This window comes from Empidonax traillii, unplaced genomic scaffold (genome assembly GCF_003031625.1).
Source record: "Empidonax traillii isolate 1590-97213 ecotype Southwest subspecies unplaced genomic scaffold, ASM303162v1 scaffold281:size1424471, whole genome shotgun sequence".
NCBI lineage: Eukaryota > Metazoa > Chordata > Aves > Passeriformes > Tyrannidae > Empidonax > Empidonax traillii.
The window spans coordinates 117926-128584 of record NW_020955474.1 but is presented as its reverse complement, the minus strand read 5'-3'; positions in this window follow the sequence as shown (position 1 = coordinate 128584).

Sequence of the window (10659 nt, the reverse complement as noted above, 5' to 3'; positions counted from 1 at the left end):
GAACTGAAATCTCCTTATTCAAGACACTTGTATAATTTTTCTGTAACAAATTTAATTTTAGGAACCTGACATTTTTATGATTAAGCAATTTGTCAAGCTTGCTACCTAAAGATTTGTAAGCTTATTCCATACAGGTTCAAATTATTTCATACCATTTCCGTATTGAGATACTGATGAGTACAGTAATTTTGTCCTGGATTTTTATTATTTATTCTCAAATAATAATAATTGTACATCATAGAAACTCCAATAAAATTAATTCGTAGAGTTTCGTCATGGACTCAAAGTTATGGTATTTGGTGTAAAAAAAACCCCAACAAACACTTTTTTAGAAAATTTTAATCACTAGAACAGATACTAAATTGCAAATTAACTTTAATTCAAAGCAAATTTAAAGAAGGACATTTTCTGTGATGCAGAGATCATTTGAAGTTTTTACTGATAAATTTTGCTCTTTCCTGAACTTGCTGTAAGTACTGAAGGACACCTGAAGTAGCCAGAAATGTCTTTCCTAATACTGCTACTTCTCCTTCCTCTCATGTGGTTGATTTGTAGACTTTTCAATGGCAAACTTCTGTAATTTCTCAGGGAAATGCAGGCTTCTTTATGCTTCTGACAATTTTCTTATTATTTCTACTTGAATCTCTGTCATTTTTTTGTAGAGCTGAGTCATATAGCTCTATTATTATTATAAAGATTTCTACATTATTATGCAAATAAAAAGGTGGGTTAGAAAACCCAGAAAAACTCTAAATTATATTTGGGTTATTTTTTTTTTTTTCCTAGAAAGAAAACTAATTTCTATTTGCTGTGCATACTGTTTCCTGTGGCAGGACTAGATTTCTTTTTTAATGCTCAGTGGGAACTTTCTTATTATGAGAATGTAAGTGGACACGCTCCTCTTCATGAACTAAAAACAGGGGGGAAAAAATCTTTAAGAACCATAGAACATGGTTTGATTTCAAATAAACACTTCTGTGCAACTACATTTCCTTTTTTTTTTTTTTGAATGAAAGCAAGAGAAGCTATTTTTGAAAATGACAATAAAGTAATCAAGCAGTACAAAACAAGTGCAGTGTTTCAGCTAAAATCAGTGCCATTCATTAGTTCACATACAATATGTCTATGTAGGCAGATTAGTCTATTCATGAGCTCCAAATAAAGAATCCTCATGTTGCATGTCTTCTTGGGAATCCTTAGTTATGTCACAGTCTGTGAAAATCCTTGCAAATTTTCATTAAGTTTATATTTCTTTTACTTAATGTTTTTCCCATTTATTATTTTATTAAATATTTTAGTGGGTTTGGTCTCATTGACTTGTAAAAAGATATCCACTAAGTTGTATCAGCAATTAATTCTGGAATAGAGGAGAACAGAGATGGTAAATGTGTTCTTAACACAGGGACATCATGAGATGTTTGGACAAAGAAACAGTACAATGTACCATCTTGACACAGATTTTTTTCTTGTACCATGTCACTCCTCAACTGCATGAAGATGTATGAGTGAAGATGTAGCCAGCTTTATCACTCTTCTGGCCCAAAGCAAACAGCAAAGTTTATCTTCAAGTATTTGTTACATCTCCTGCTTCTTTGTTGGGAAAGAGTGCTCTTTGTTACGTTTCTAGGTTTAACCATACTAGTGAAATACCTGCTCTTGCGATCTTAACTCTGTTGATAAAATGATCCACAGAAGTGTAATACAGTCAATTTTTCTACACTAAGAGCCTATTTTTTATCCCCTGTAAAATGACAAAGCATAATTACATATAAAGAAGAAAACACTTTCGTACTTGGTAGTCTCCTTCCTCCTTCCCTCTCTCCCTGCAAACATATAGACAGAAAATATGAGCAGTCAGTTCAGCATCATTCTTTCTCTGGTGTCACTATTTGCACTTTTTCACAGTAAGTGGTATATGTGTTTAAAGGACTGCTATTCTTGTTTACAAGCTTCAGATTGTTTAAACATAAGAAAAAAACAAAAGGAAGTACTTGGAATTAAAAAGCTGTCTTGCTGCAGTTGCATAATATAATATTTCTTTTGCAAGTGAAAAAGAAATTTAATGGGAACATGAAGCTCCCTCCTCTAGCATTTGATGTTTGCTAAGATTTATTAAATACTTAAGTATTTAATACTTAGTATATATCTTTCTAGCCATATTCACTAGATCTGTTACGGGGTTTTGAGAGAATATTTTTTACCCCATGAGAAAGTATTTTCAGTATTTTGAAATTCAGTATTTATGCACAATAAATCTGGGATCAAAGACTAAAGAGTAATCTCTTTCTACCACTATAACTGCAGCATATTTGTACTTTTTGATTCTTACAGGAGTATTCCTATGTAATATGTTTAATCTTACAACCCTTGATTTTTTATTTTAAAATTAATTTTAGTAGTTTAATGCAAGTGTCATAGAAGTGCACATTTTCACATAGCAGTAGTGGTTCACATATTGCTATGTCCACTGACAATATCTGTGCCTAGTCTTTGCTGATATCTTTTTTTTTTGTTTTCTTGTTATTATTTAGTGTTTGTCATTTTGTGGGTTTTTGTTTTGTTTTTTTGTTTGTTTTTGGTTAGTACTAGATCTAGTGCTGTAGATACTTTGTCTCCATAATTGATAGTCTCTCTGTGGAAACCTGTTGGTTTCTTCCAAGCCTTCTGGAGGGGTCCCTGTGGGAGATTGTTTTGGGAAGGTACTGGAGCCAGGGACAGTTTTTGTCCAAAAGACTAAATTCTATCATATCAAAAGAATATGTAGAGAAGAAGTGAGGCATAACTTACCTTTTTTTTTACTTATTTTCCTAGTGAATGTTGGGAAATGGAGTTAGGAAACATTCAGGGATATGCTATATAGGAAAGACTTGTCTGAAAGAAGCAGAGGTAAGTTATTTCTTCACATAAGCAAATCTTATTACTTTGTGGGAGAAATTTGTTCCATTTGTGCCTATTTGTCATGGAAAAAATAGGGGCAGAGGTTAAAAATGCTGGTTTTGACTACAGAAGGCAGATTTTCCAAGATTTATAGTCTCAGTGGAAAAGTTGCTTTTTAAAGTCCAAGCAAAACCAGTTGAAGCTCAGACCCTTAGAGCCATCTAGGAAGAAGCTGAACTTTTCCTGCAGACCATGTCCCAAAGATCCCTCCACAAGATAAAGACAGTCTTTATGAGCATCCCTTTCAATATTTATGTTATATGTTTTTCCCCTCATAGAGCAGTGTAGATCATAAGCTTCAGTCTGGAGTGGAGACTTGATAATAACAATTCTGAAGATGTGATGGTTAGCATGCCTGCCATTAGTGATAACCTTTGACTGTAATAAACTTTGACTGTGGTAGTTAATGATGCCAATACCCATGTCCTCTTCAGTTACATGCAGCTACTCAGGTGGATGTATACTTGAATGGATTGTTCATTACCTTGGATGTAGGTCTGAGTTTAAGCCAGGGAAAAAGATGTAAGAGGGGATTATCTTCTACTGAAGCATTTGACTGGATGGGAGAACAAAACACTGTGGAAGCTCTGATATGGAAACATGTTGCTATCTGCAGAATAAAATAGAAAACCCAGTAAAAACTCCAGTGAAGATATGGGATATTTTCTTTGGTTTTGTTTCTCAAAGTAGGAAGTAATTAATTTTTAAAATATATTTCAAATGAAAGCTCATGTAACCAAATGCATGACTCTAATTTAGCAGATGATAATATTTCTCAAGCATAACAAAGTAGTAGAAAAATTAATCTTAATTTGTTTAAATAGTTTTACAAAGTGAATGATTGGATATGAAACAAGATTAGTTGAATATGCAGTTCAAGAAAGTAATTTTTGTTGTCTGACTTACCTCCTCAAATTAAAATCTTCCCTAATTTCTGTAACATTTCTACTGCTCTGGTAGTCACAGCATCTTAATGCTTTACAGCTACAGTGATAAAATGGTCACATCATACATGACCACCTGCATTGTATGAGATCTAATAGAGAATAAATTTCACTGTCTCAATAGTTTCACAGACAAGTGCTTATGAAATTAAAGTCACTAAGCAGATTAATTGTGCACTGTAAGGAAAAGTACCTTTCTGTGTTTTAAACAATATTTTTGTTGTTTTTTTAATGACAGTATTATGAAAGATGAAAAACAGCTATCCATCACTGAATTTCTCTATGCCACACAAAGTTACTTTATGATATCCTGCCCTTCTCTGTCTCTTAGCTGACACATCCTGCTTTGTTTCATTGTTACTATTATGGTAGGTATTTCATACATATAATAATCTCTGTTGCTAATCCTCATAATTTACAATTCTTTCTGGGAATGAGTGGCATCAGAAATGCAGAATGTGTTTGAAATATTGCTATGCATTGATTTATTTGAGTTGTTCTCAGAAAGAAATCATAGAATCATTGAATAGGTTGGAAGGGACTTTAAAAAATCACTTTTTTCCAAGTCCCCTGCTATGGGCAGGGACACCTTCTGCTAGACCAGGTTGTTCAGAGCAGCATCCATCCTGGGACTGAACACTTCCAGGGATGAGTCATCCACAGTGTCTCTGGGCAACCTGTCCCCTTAAAAAAGCCCAAACTTGCCTGCTCAACCAAAACATCCAGAGGTATATATTCACACAGAGAAGTTCTGGTCATCTTTTGGTGTATCACTGATTCTTTCCCAGGCTATTAGCATCTCATATAGCCTGTCATACATGACCTCTCTACTTGGCCTCTGAGTGCTGGTGAAAGAATCTTGACTGTTAGGGGTCAGGAGTAGCTTCTTCTCTCAACTCAAGACTAATACATCAGGATATGAACTCTTCCTAGGCCCGTGTTTCTTTTAATTCACTTATGCCCTCTCTTCAATTTTCTTAAAGTTTCTTTAATGTGTTAAAAGTAGTACCTTCTAGGAAATCATAATGCATTCCTCCAAACAGTGCACACCTTTTCACACAAACCTGCAAAAAGGTGAATTACATTTTGCATTTAAGCTTTAAAAAATCATCCTTGACAATCTTAGTATTGTCAAAAGTCTCTTAGTTTATAAAATGCCAGGATCGTGCCATTTTCTATATAATTGAACAGTAAAATGAAGGAAGGCTCAGTATTCTTAACACATTTTTCTTTCAACTTGTATGTAGGTATCTGGTTTTAGAGAAACATACGACTATATTTATTTTCTATGTAGCAATCCCCGATTTAAATATAATATGCATAATCCCTTGTTTGGCAAGCTAGAAAGTAAACAGATAAGTGTATATATAAACATAATGACAATTTATCCAGATTTTTCTAATGTAAAACTTAGGCAAATTTATCATTTGGAGAAGGGAGGTAGCAGCAGAGGGGAGAAGTTTTTTCAGGACAACCTGAAGGACTTTGGTTTCAGGACAGCCCAAAGGACAGAGGATTCAGTTAAGCTGTTGTTCAAAGACCATCTTCAGTATATTGCAGGTTTATATGTGGATACAGACTTTTTGCTACATCAATGTTCTTGTCAACTCTTAAATGACTACAATTTCCTTAAATGATTATCTCTTCTCAGTGCAGGCAGGGATAAAATTCCCTATGAGTACAATTGTCTTGTCTTAGACAATGTGAAGAGACTGGTCTTCATGAAAGAAACAAAGTGTTCCTAATGAATCCCACACGCTATAGTACATGATTCTTATTAAAGAAAGGACTGGGTAGAGACAGCTGCCTAAAGCAGCTCTTTGAAGACAAGACCAATATATAGTTCTTGTAAATGCTGTGATGTAAATAGATGTTTGATAAACTTTTAACTTGCTGTTTGCCTCACTGATTTCTCATTAATCTTTCTTAAAAGCTGAGGTGTGTTAATTTACTTTTTGATTAAAATACTATGGTAGTTTTTATTTTCATAACTTATTTTGTAGAATTAATAAAATAACAGAAAGTTGTTTTATTTAAACCTTATTAAATTAAAGCTGGTATGATGTATTGTTTAACAAGTACCTAGGTGCCACGTTGGTAAGAATAGTTAGTAACTGCATAAGCAACTAACTCAGATTGAACTTTCCAAAGCTTTTGGATATAGGCTAGGCTTTCCAAGTTTCAAAATAGTTTAAGACTGTTCAAGCTTTTATTAAAAGCACACAACTTTATTTCTACGGCAATCCAGTGCTATAAATGTAATACCTCTTTTTATTTGTGAAGGTGCCTCTACCATGATTTGTAGACCAGCAAGGCAATACGAAATGCACCCAATAAAGATGACACTGTACTTTACCTTCTTCCATTTACTTGAACAGCAGGGTGCTGTTTTTAAAGCTTGAAGCAAAAAAGATATTTGGAACCATATGGGCAGGATCATTTTTATGTTTAATATAGATGACTGCCTAAGAGCTGAACCAGCAGTCTGGGTCTTGTTATACTCATCCTCTTCAAGAGAAGTTGTCTCCAAACCACAAACCAGTCTTCACCTCCCCATTTTTCATAAGTGTACTGACCTGATTGACCGCAATGACTGTGTGTGATTCAGGTGTTGTTCTAAGGTGCCTGCCCTCTTGCTGGTCTCCAGCTGGCTTTAGAAATAACACTGGATTTTGTCCAAGCTGATGAAAAGTAAATCTCCACAAATAAAGCTGTCTTCTCACTACTATGAGTTTAAGTCCCAGAGCCAAGAATAAGATCTATTGCTCTTCAGCCTCAACTTCACAGCCTCTAGGATGGTTTAAGGCATAAGTCTGACATTTATGAAGTCTTTATAATTTTTGAAGACTGCTGAAACAGTAAGAGATAAAAGTAGTGCTTCTGAAGCCATAATTTTTTGCTGAATCCCCAGGGCCTGTTTCTCTCTCTTGAATAGTGTATGTCTTTCCTCAGTGCTGGTGTTTTTCATGTAGCAGAAAAGGCAATTTTGAAGTAGGCTTTGTGCTGAAATATATAATACAACAAAGTGCCCTTCAGGTGGAGAAGAAAAGCCCCAGAGACTGTGATCCTAACACATGTATATATTTCTTTACCTATTCCTCTTTTGAGAATGTTTTAGACTAGACTACAGAAAATGTTCTGCTTAAAAATTGAGAGATTTGCAAAGATTCTGTAAAGGTGAATTCACAAAGAATTGTGAATTCTTTGTTAGTGTTTGACACCATAATTTTCTATATGTGAGGGTGGCATCTCATGAACTATATTTGCATTGCTGTACTAAGGATGCCATATAATAAAATGTGAAATTAGTCAAAGTGAACTAATTTTTCTCCTTTAGATATATGGTTGTTAAAAAGGATGTTGAACAAAAATAGTTACTTAAGTGTATATTAAGAATCACACCCTTGCAGTCAGTGGATACTATTTAGTAGTCTGGTGAGGCCTCTAAAATTAAAAGTGCAAATATTGAAGAAGCGTTGAAAAATTTGAGAATCTGTATACTGTAAGAGTAGGAGTTGGACTTTATGGGAAAAAATTCTGAAACCCTGATGGAGACACTGATGAATTCAATTGCAGAGCTCTTTAGAGAAGAAAGGCTGACTTGACATTATGAAACCTGAAACCTACTAACCTGCACTTCTCGTTGTGATTTTAACTTTTTTGTTGCTTTGTTGCTCTCACAGTCACAGTTGCAAATAACATCTCACTTGTAAACAACACATTTCCTCTGCCTGTTTCTGTAAAAAAAGAAAAAAAGAAGGAAAAAAAAATAAGAAAAGAATACACTGAGTGTTTCCAGGAGTTGTCTGTCATTATATATAAGGTTATTCCTTCTGACAATGTAGAAATATTGCATACCAAAAAAGTTCAGTTTCATACATTAAAACTTTTAAAAGACTTGTGCAGTTAGAATGGCCTATTTTTAGTTGTTTTTCTATTCTTACCTATAATGTCCATTTTTCACAAATATTTAGTCATGTCTTTTAAAAAAACCCCAACAAATACACCAAAGTTTATTTTGAAAATGTTTCCAAATTAAATCTATTTTTCAGGATGATGCACAGGAAGCAAAAACCAATAGAGGACTTCAGTTTTCCTGTGAATAGCAGTTTATGATTTGGAACAAGCACTTATTAATTCAGGAAAGTAGAATGAAATGTTAACACTTAGGTGCTACACTTAGGTATATTGGTGTAAGAAATACTACAAATGTCCAGAAAAGTAAAGTGTGTTGCTATATTATTTCCCTATAAATTTTAATCAGTCATATTGAAATTCAGGAAACAATTCAATAACTACATTATCCAGCACAGTAACTTGGAAATCCCCATTCCGCTTTATGGATTTAGTGCATTGTTCAAAATGGAATCCTGAAAGTCATTCAATCTGAAATAAGAAAAAAAAATTGATTTTTTTTTAATACTTTAAATTGACCATCTACAAAATTCATCCAACATTTTATGTTGAGTTTTATTTTCCATTTCTTATGGCCTGCAAAGGGTCCCTGAACTGACTTTTTAGTGAACTCATTATAAGCCATTTGCAACCACGCTCAGAGAGTTGTAGTTATTAAGGCATAGCTTGACATATGCATGTTGAAAATGTGCATTAATGAAAAAGTGAAGGTTGGAAAATACACCAATAAGGAATAAACCACATATATCTGGACATGCCCACACCCCACACGTATATACATTTATACATTTATACACCACATGTGCCTACATGCATATTTATTATGTGTTCATGCACAAATACGCTTATCTGTATGCATATCTATACACTTACACATCTCTACACACACATCCATGTCCATGTGCGTGCACATACATGTGTACACCCAGGCCCATTTGTGCACAGATATATGTTTGCATACACCAGTGCATATTTGCCTCCACTTGTGGACATTTTGGTAATACCGCAGCCAAATAGTATCCTAAATATGCAAATAGAATAATGAAATATTTTGTTGAGGTCTTCCTGTCCATAAAAAGAAACAGGGAGGGAAGAATGAAGATAATTGTTGGGTAACATGACACCTGAAAAAGGGATTTCAACACAGAGGAACTCTTAGAAACAAAGATTAAAATTTGGTGACAAATACGAGAGGTAAAAGTATCACTAATCACTAAGGAACTCCTAGACTATAAGCCACCTGCAAAGGGAATCAAGGCAACCTAGTCAACATATGAAGAAGTTAGTACTTAGAAGCATTTTTAAATGCTATGGTAGGACATGATTATTTTTGCCAAGAGGAAGTGATGATTCAAGAAACAGAATAAAATAAGATGAAGATTTAAGCACCTGCTTTCGCTGAATAGGGGTATAGAAAAGGCTGTATTTAGCAATTTTATGCAAAAAGAAAACCAACTCAGAAAGATTTAGAAATATCCTCCAGCTGAGAATTTATCAGGGTCAAAAAAAGATGCCTGGAATTATATGCCTGACAGACAATATAGCAGTTAATAGGATCTACAGTCTTACAGTGTTACATTGATGGATAGGAGAGCTGGCTCAGAGCGGGAAGGAAGGAATTAAGAGCTTTGTTTAGTCAAATTGTGCATGAGCTAATAGCTAGCCACCTAGGTGAAAGTATTGGAAAAAGAAGCTAGAATTTTGGTTAGCTTATTATTTCTGCACTGAAGTTGAACTTCAGCTATAGAACATTCACAGACATTGGTAATTATGAAAGAAATTTTTTATATCTTGTTATACCAGAGGGAAAATACATGAAAAGATGAATGGACCATCTCTTTGAGGTAAGGAAAAGCAGGAAAGATTAAGAGAAAGGGAAAACCAAGAAGAGAAATGAGATAGGAAAACAGTGAATTTATGAGAACACAGGGGATATAAAGTAAGTGAACTATGAAAATGTCAAATGAGTAATTCAATCAGCATTTTTCAGTGGCATATTAGTAACACTGGTCTCATTCTGCAGAGAAATACTGAGGTAAAATAAAGCTTGAGGATTTGATGGACTTTGTGTAGCATGCCAATGGTGCAGTGAAAAACTGATTTTAGATCTTATGTCTCCCTGTGCTGCAATCTGCCCAAACAGTGGTACCATTTGAAAAAAACTATGAAATACAGCGAGCATAAAATGTGCAAAAAAGGTATTTTTTAAGTCAAGTTAGGCAGAATGGGTATAAGAGATTGACATATCGAAGAGAAATATTGGACGTAAGGAAAAGTGTAACTGCAGTAGAATCACAAAATCATAGAATCAACTGGGTTGGAAGAGACCTCCGAGATCATCAAGTCCAGCCCTTGATCCAACCGCACTCTGATTACCAGATCATGGCACTCAGTGACACATCCAGCCTCATCTTAAAAACCTCCAGGGACGGTGAATCCACCACCTCTCTGGGCAGGCCATTCCAATGCCTGATCACTCTCTCTGTAAAGAACTTTTTTCTAATGTCCAACCTAAACCTCCCCTGACAGAGCTGAAGCCCATGCCCTCTTGTCCTGCTGCTGATTGCCTGGGAGAAGAGACCGACTCCCACCTGGCTACCACCTCCTTTCAGGTAGTGGTAGAAAGTGATGAAGTCACCCCTGAGCATCCTCTTCTCCAGGCTAAACAACCCCAGCTCCCTCGGCCTCTCCTCATAGGACTTGTGCTCAAGTCCCTTCACCAGTCTGGTTGCTCTTCTCTGGACCTGCTCCAGCACCTCAATGTCTTTCCTGGACTGAGTAGTGTCAGAAGAAACCTATATGGTGATGCGTTTGTCATCAAACACTGAAGTTTTAGGTTTTCTGACATATCATGATCTATATT